Here is a 9,065-nt window from a genome sequence, read left to right on the forward strand (position 1 = left end):
AACATTGCCACTTCTCACCCCCCCGACACACGTAGTCAGTACCTTTTAACCTCTTTCCCTGCTTTATTTTCCTGATTAGCACTTATCACCATCTTAATTATTATAATGTTACTTATTTATCCTGTTTATTATCTGTCTCCACCATTAGAGTGTTAGCTCTCTGCAGTCCGAGAATTTTGCCTATTCACTGCTGTATCCCCAGGACACCTGCCTGGCACATAGCGGGCACTCAACAAATGTTTGTTGAATGAATGAATGAATGGCATTCCGAGTTTCAATCCCTGCTCACCTGTCCAGGCACAGCTCTCCCCTCTCCCCTCCCTGCCCTCCATGCCAACGTGGATCTGACAGCCGAGTCCTGGCACATAGCAGGATGGTTCACACTTCTCAGCCTTATCCGGTCTTGTGCCCTCTGTCTCGTGGCCGCATTCCCAGTCTTTTAAGACTCATCTCAAGCAGGTGTTCACTGACACCACAGGTGACCCCAAAGAAACTCTTCTGCCTGAATTTCCACCAAGTTTCTGTGCCCTCTTTTCTCCTAGTACACAGGACACTGGACTCTCTGTGTCTCCTCTGTCTCCCCCACTGCTCTGGGAGCCCCTGGGGCAGGAACCACGTCTTACATTGTCTTCTTCGCACAATGTCTGGCACCCAGCCAGCACTCAATAGATGTACAGTGAACGAATAACAATACTTGCATTTACTTAATGTTTTCTCTGCTAAATGTTCTCTTGCTTAATCCACACAACCTATGGGGTAGGTATTATTCTTAAACCCATTTTAAGGATTATTTCTGTGAGGGTCAGAGAGGTTAAGAGTCTGGCAAAGGGCAGACTGGAATTCCAGAGTTTGTTCTGCGGAACCCTAGAATTCCCACTGTTCAGCCCAACCTCCAGCGAGTGCCTGCTCTTACTGAGCCTGTTTTGGGTGACAAGCTTGTGGGGATGGGATTGGTGGATACCATCCAACTCCCATCTCCTGGGGGAGTTGTCTTTCCCAGGGCCATCCTCAAGCCAGTTTCAGTTTCCAAGTTGTAAAAGGGAAACTAAGAGGTGAGAAACGAAACCTACAGCAGAAAGGGTGACTAAAAGCCCCGCCTGTTAAGGTGGTTTCACCCAGTGTCCCTCGGTACCCCAGCTGCAGTGAATGGCCTCCAGGAAGAGGATCCCCTGGTCAGCCAGACACCCCTTGTTTCCTCTCCACTCTGGTCCTTTGTTCCACAGGGTGCTGGAGGTCAGCTGAGGAGGAGTCCCCTTAAAGAAGAGTGTGTGTGCCAGGAGCTGGGTAGGTGTGTGGGTATAGATCTAGCCACCAGTGGTACTCTCAAGACAGAGATGGCAGTGCCCCCGGAGCTCTTTGTCACCCCAGCTTCCAGGCTGAACTCCTTCGTGGCTCACTGCCTGCATCCCAGCCAGAAGTGGAAAAAAGAGGTGTTGGAGACTGTGCAGACCGTGGAGCAGTTCCTGAGGGAGCAGAGCTTCCAGGGGGAGCATGGGCTGGACCAGGAATCGGGGGTGCTGAAGGTGGTCAAGGTGAGACTGGTTCCCTCCATCCCCAGGCCAGGGCTGGGCAAAATGCAGCTTGTGGGTCTACATCCCTGAGGATGCTGGGACCTGTTGCCTCATTATCTCTAGCCCATGCTATTGACATCTCAAGACACTCCATCCCAATGCACTGCTGCCTTGAGCAGAGCAAGTCCAGTAAGGAAGCTAATAATAAGAGTGTACTCTTTTGGATGCACTAGCCTAGCCCCTTAACATGTATTATGTCTAATTTGTGTACCCTGTGAGGTATGTACTATTCTTTTCCCATTTTACAGATGAGCAGAATGGAAACTCAGTGATTTAAGATCCATAATGACCAAACGCAATGCAAGGTCTCTGATTGGATCTTGGTGTGAATGGACCATCTGTAAAATATAATTTGGGAACAATTGGGGAAATTTCAATATGGCCAGAATATTAAATAATATATATATATATAAGGGAATTGTTTTTTTAATATTTATTTATTTTATTTATTTATTTTCTTGGCTGCGTCAGGTCTTAGTTGTGGCAATGCGGGATCTTTTGTTGCAGCGTGCGGGCTCGGGCTTCTCTCTAGTTGTGGCGTGCGGGTTTTCTCTCCCTAGTTGTGGCGCGTGGGTTCCAGGGTGTGTGGGCTTTGTAGTTTGCGGCACACGGGCTCTCTAGTTGAGGCGTGGGAGCTCAGTAGTTGTGGCACGTGGGCTTAGTTGCCCTGCAGCATGTGGGATCTTCGTTCCCTGACCAGGAATCGAACCCGAGTCCCCTGCATTGGAAGGTGGATTCTTTACCACCGGACCACCAGGGAAGTCCCAGGGAACTGTTTTTTTGAGGCGTAATAGTTTTGTGGTTATGGGGGAAAATGTTCTCTTTTGTTGGACACAAATGCTAAAGTATTTAGGGACGATGGTCCTTAGCGTTTGTAATTTACTTTAAAGTGGCTTAGTTGAAGCAAATATGGCAGAGTTTAGACTTGTTGAATCTGGGCGGATGTATAAGTGTTCATTGTATTCTCTTTCTGTTTTTCTGTTTAAAATTTTTGATAATGGAAATTTTTTTTTAATGGAAGCTCAGAGAGGTGAGGTCACTTGCCCAAGGTCACACAGCTAGTGGTGAAGCTGGGATTTCACCCAGGATCTATCTTACTCCGCTCCAGGCTGCCCTCACTGAGCTTTTTTCCCCCAAGCCCTTCCTGCAGCTGCATCATGTCACCTCCTGTCCTAGCTAGGATAATAATGCAAGAGGGTCAAAACTAGAAAGGTGTGATGAGAAAAACAACTTTGAGGAAAAAATTTTGTTTTTCTGAGTGGCTGCCTAGGCATTTTACAGTATGGTGACCCTACTAACACCAAAAGTTCAGAGTCTGGACTTTTAGATAGCTTTAGGGTATCCCCACAGGTTCCTGCTTTGCCTTCCCCGGTGGAACCTTTTAATATAACCACTGAGTGGGCTTCCCTGGTGGTCCAGTGGTTAAGACTCTGAGCTTCCACTGCAGCAGGCATGGATTCGACCCCTGGTCAGGGAAGTTCTGCATGCCACACTGTGTGGCCAAAAAACATAAATAAATAAAATTTTTTAAAAATTTAGAGCTAAGCGGGTTTTAAATAAAAGTTTTTAATGTAAATTGAGACAGCCACTATGGAGAACAGTATGGAGGTTCCTTAAAAAACTACAGATAGAACTACCATACGACCCAGCAATCCCACTACTGGGCATATACCCTGAGAAAACCATAATTCAAAAAGAGTCATGTACCAAAATGTTCATTGCAGCTCTATTTACAATAGCCAAGACATGGAAGCAACCTAAGTGTCCATCAACAGATGAATGGATAAAGAAGATGTGGCACATATATACAATGGAATATTACTCAGCCATAAAAAGAAACGAAATTGAGTTATTTGTAGTGAGGTGGATGGACCTAGAGTCTGTCATACAGAGTGAAGTAAGTCAGAAAGAGAAAAACAAATACCGTATGCTAACACGTATATATGGAATCTAAGGGGGGAAAAAAAAGGTCATGAAGAACGTAGGGGTAAGACAGGAATAAAGACACAAACCTACTAGAGAATGGACTTGAGGACACAGGGAGGGGGAAGGGTAAGCTGTGACAAAGTGAGAGAGTGGCATGGACATATATACACTACCAAACGTAAAATAGCTAGTGGGAAGCAGCCGCATAGCACAGGGAGATCAGCTCGCGGCTTTGTGACCATCTAGAGGGGTGGGATAGGGAGGGTGGGAGGGAGACGCAAGAGAGAAGAGATATGGGAACATATGTATATGTATAACTGATTCACTTTGTTATAAAGCAGAAAGTAACACACCACTGTAAAGTAATTATACTCCAATAAAGATGTTAAAAAAAATAACCACTTAGAGTTAAGCCTGTGAAAAGTTAGTAGCCTCTGCCCCAATCACCTTGTAAGGACTAGGTGCTTGCTACCCCGCTCTAGCTCCTGCTGGCTTGTGACCTGGGGTGGAAGACTGCCCTTCCCCCGGCTCACTGTGTCCCCTTGCTTCTGGGATCTGTAAGTAATAAATCATTTTTTTAATTTTTTAAATTAATTTTTGTTGGAGCATAGCTGCTTTACAATGTTGTGTTAGTCTCTGCTGTACAGCAAAGTGAATCAGTTACACGTATACATATACCCCTCCTTTTTAGATTTCTTTCTCACTTAGGTCACCACAGAGCATTGAGTAGAGTTCCCTGTGCTATACAGTAGGTTCTCATTAGTTATCTATTTTTGAAAGTAATAAATCTTATGACGCTACTCCCTTTGTATGGGTGTATTGAAACTGCACCTTTCCTCCAAATGACCCCGGGGGTTTCATTTCCCCACAGAGGGAGTTTGGATGCTGAGGGAGCTACCTGCCCACACTGTGTGGGCGGCTTGTGCCCCTGGCCAACGAGAAATTAACACTTTATTTGGGCTTTAAACTCTCCCCCAACCCCTGAAAATCTGGTAAGCTGTGCTGGTCCACAAGAGTGAATGCTTGTCCTTGGGTTTGAATAGGTTTGAACTGAAGCAAGTCATGAAGCCTGTTCTAGAACGCTCTTCCCTCTCTGCCTATATCTTACCACTGGAAAAGGTGGGAAGGGCAGCACAGGCACAGCCTTCAGCGGGATGGGCTCTGTGCCATTCCCAACCCTCTCACATAGGGCAGAAACGCCCCGCCCCTGCCAATTCCTGAGTTAAAGCCCTCACCTCTAATGTGACTGTATGAGGAAATAGGGTCTTTAAGGAGGTAATTAAGGTTAAATAAAGTCATAATGGTGAAGCCCTAATCAGACTGGACTCGTGTTCTTATAAGAAGATAGAGACATCAGCGGCCTCTCTCTGTCCATGCACACACACAGGTAAGACCATGTGAGGACTCAGTGAGAAGGCAGCTGTCTGTAAGCCAGGAAGAGAGGCCTCAGAAGAAAGCAACTCTGCTGGCATCTTGATTTTAGACTGCAAAATTCCAGAACTGCGAGAAAGGAAATTTCTGTTGTTCAAGCCTCCGGTCTCTAGTATTCTATTATGGCAGCCCAAACAGACTAATGCACCATTTTATGTTGGCTTTTTTCCCCAGGAGAACAGTACCTATAACAGTAGACTAGCATCCTGGTCCCCAGGTCATTTTGGTTCAGTTAAATTCTTAAAGTAGCACTTACATCTTACCTCACACTGAAATAAATGCTTTTGTAGCACGTGAGTGGCACAGAGTGGAGCTTAAAAGATTTAGTGGGCCATCAGGCTCTCTCTAACCCACCCCTCGAACCTGTCTTATACCATCTTCTTTGCTTCCCAGTCCAAACCCTGTGTTCCAGTCTTTTCCCTGTCCCCCATTTATAGTGCCCACTCCTTCCTTGCCCAGTTGGAATTTTCTCTAGCTTCCATGCCGACTGCCCAAACCCCATCTCTTCTTCAGGGTCATCCTAAGCCTTACATCTTTGGGGCCTCTTCTCAACCTTCCAGCCAACCTCTGCATCACTCTGGTACTTCCTGCCTTTGCAGAAATTTAACAGAAAGAGAGGAGGGGATTGGAGGCACTGTGCCTAAGATCTCAGGTGGATGAGATTCTTCCCTGCAAGCCAAGTGTCCGGCTGTAAACAATACCTTCAGGGCCTAAACAGTGAATAGAGGGATAGAAAGTGACTTGACTTTGGTGTATGTATGTGTTTATACCCATATATGTGAAGTCTGTGTTCTTGGAGTAGAGCCCCATTCATTTAGAGAAAAAAGAGCCTGCTCCAAATTCCCCATCTGGAACTAGCAATTTGTCCTTAATGAGGCACATGTATAACACAGGTTATAGATTAAGACTGACCTGAAGAGAGCACACGGACTTTCGTCTAAGCACCTCACACGTCAAAGACAGCTGGACGTGGAAGAAACCAAGAAATCAAGTGTAGGATTTCCCAAACTGCAGTCAGTTACTAGCCACATTAATAACTGTTTTAAACCTTATTCACATTGCATCAAAGGGATGCTTTGATGCACTGCTGAGGTCTTCTCAGCAAAGCTCACGGGAATTTGGTATATGAGGATCCACACTAGCGATCCATTTCACCGGTGTCAATCTCTCTGGACAGTTTGGGTGGAAAGGACAATTCCTGAAGGTGCGATACCTTCACCGCATGTACTAGCATTGGGTCTTGCTTGTGTGTGTGTCACCGACTTCAGCCTTGCTGTAGCAATAATAGCTAAGATACTGTAGAGCTGAGAGGCTATTTAAGTATTTATAGATATATACATAAGGTAAAAGCACCTAACTTTTTTCTACCTATTGCTTACTTTCCACAGCGGTGTACACACCACACTTTAGGAAACAGTGATGTTGTCCAATTTGTCTTCTCATTTGAAGATGAGAAATGAAGGTCTGGAGACCTTTCATTGCTCAAGGTCATTCGAGTGTTTAAGGGCAGGATGCTGCGGTTCCTGACTTCCAGGGAACCTAACTTTTCTCTGAAATTATACTGCCCCTTAATCTCTTAGCAGTACATAAAACAAATATTGGTGACCTCGTGACACGCCAGCCCTTGGGTGAAATGCAGATCTGTGACTGGCTCTCACACTTTTAAGAAATGGGAGTCTAGAAAAAAAAACCCCAAAACAGTCATGCAAAGACTCACTGGGCTGGAACGGGAGCCCGTGGTCGTCTAGCTCAGTGCTGGGCTGAACCCTTGATCGTCCAAGGAGGGTCTTGGAGGCCTCTCTGGAGGCCAAGAAGTCAAGGCATAAGGGGGAATAAGGCAGGTTTGCTTCTGTGTCTTCATGTTATTTTCATGTAAGATAGCACTGAAAACTTCAAAAGTAACACTGGAAATGTGCTGTGCTTGTCCATTTTCATCGTATAGATAATGACATGAAGGCTCAAAGGGGGATCGTGTTTTGCTAGTTAATAACAGACAACATTTCTTATCCAGCATTCCTATAGCTTAAAAAAGCAATAGAGGCAAGTGGGTCCATGAACGTGGGTTTGTGGTCATGCAGATTTGAACTTGCATCCCAGCAGGACTTGAATGGAGTTTTTCTCTCCAAATTAGGCAAATTGTTTCTCCAAGCCTCATGGAGTGGTCAGTGTTGTTATAGGGGAGTGAGGTAAAAGCATTTTCTTCACCATATGCTGCCCCAGACATGTTATCTGAAAGGAAGGAAAGAGGGAAAAATGGGAGGGATATATGGAGAAAGAGGGAGGAAACTAAGGTGGCAGAGAACATTCCTAAAAGTCCTCCATGTTACTTCTGCTGTGCTTCCACACGCTCCTTGGGACCTCGCTTGCCAACAGAAATGTTGATTAAGCACTCTGGTTCTTATGTAGTTTCTGCATTGGGAACACTCATAGTTAGGTTTCAGGGCTCTGAACTCCCCAAACTGGGGAACTTGTCATTAAAAGGTCCTTTTAAAAAGCACAAGTGCCCCCAAGTTTAATGGCATTAGATTTTGGCAATGATTTCTTGAATATGACACCGAAGGCACAGGCAACAAAAGGAAAATAGAGAAATTGACTTCATGAAAATGTTTAAAAATCTGTGCATCCAGACCCTGTCAACAGAGGAAAAGGGCAATCGCAGAATGAGAGGAGATGTTTGGAAATCACATATCTGATAAGGGATTAATATTTAGAGTGTACAGAGAACTCCTAAAACTCAACCACAAAGCAAACAACCTGGCTAAAAAATGGGCAAAGGACTTGATTAGACATTTCTGCTAAGAAGATACATAAATGGCCCATAAACACCTCAAAAGACGCTCAGCATCAGCGATCATTAGGAAAATGCAAGTTAAGACTACAGTGAGACACCACCTTACACACATTAGGGTGGCTACTGTGAAAACAAAAAATAACAAGGGTTAATGAGGATGTAAGAAATTGGAACCCTGTGCACTACTGGTGAGAATGTAAAATGGTACAGCCATTGTGCAAAATATCATGGTGGTTCCTCAAAATTAAAAGTAGGATTACCATATGGTCCAGTTCCACTTCTGGGTATATACCCAACATAACTGAAAGCAGGTTTTGCAAGATACTTTGTATACCTATGTTCATAGCAGCATTGTTCACAATAACTAAAATGTGGAAGGAACCCAACTGCCCACTGACAGATGAATAGATAAGCAAAACGGGATGTATACACAACAGAATATTATTCAGCCTTAAAGAGGAAGTTCTGACACAGGCTACAACATGGATGAATCTTGAGGACATGATGCTAACCTACCAGTCACAGAAAGACAAATGCTCTCGATTCCACTTGTATGAGGCACCTAGAGTGGTCAAGTTCATACAGACAGAATGTCGAATGGTGGGTGCCAGGGGCTGGGGGTAGCGGTTGCTGGAGGGCAGAGAGTTCCAGTTTTTCCAGAAGAAAAGAGTTCTGGAGATTGGCTGCCGTACAACGTGAATGTCCTGAACGTTTCTAAACTCTACACTCATAAGTGATACGATGATACAATTTTATGTGCATTTCACTACAAATAAAAACAAAACATGGACTTCCCTGGTGGCGCAGTGGTTAAGAACCCACCTGCCAATGCAGGGGACACGGGTTCAAGCCCTGGTCCGGGAAGATCCCACATGTCGCGGAACAACTAAGCCCGTATGCCACAACTACTGAGCCTGCACTCTAGAGCCTGCGAGCCACAGCTACTGAAGCCCGTGTGCCACAACTACTGAAGTGCATGCACCTAGAGCCCGTGCTCCTCAACAAGAGAAGCCACCACTCTGAGAAGCCCGCACACCGCAACGAGGAGTAGCCCCCGCTCGCCGCAACTAGAGAAAGCCTGCGCACAGCAACAAAGACCCAACGCAGCCAAAAATAAATAAATAAATAAATTTTAAAATTTATTTTAAAAATTATTTAAAAAATAAAATACCAAACACAAGTGCCCCTCTGAGACACAGTAAATATTTTTGTCGTTCACAGTTTAGAGCTGCCTCATTGTCAGGGTGCTAGTCTTCAGTCAACTAGCTGAGAACTGGTACGGAGGGGATGGGAACTTCCATGAAAGAGCTTCTGAAGCTAAGTAGCCTGGTCCATTTCCTAATTTC

Source organism: Stenella coeruleoalba (assembly GCF_951394435.1).
Source record: "Stenella coeruleoalba genome assembly, chromosome: 3".
NCBI classification, from domain to species: domain Eukaryota; kingdom Metazoa; phylum Chordata; class Mammalia; order Artiodactyla; family Delphinidae; genus Stenella; species Stenella coeruleoalba.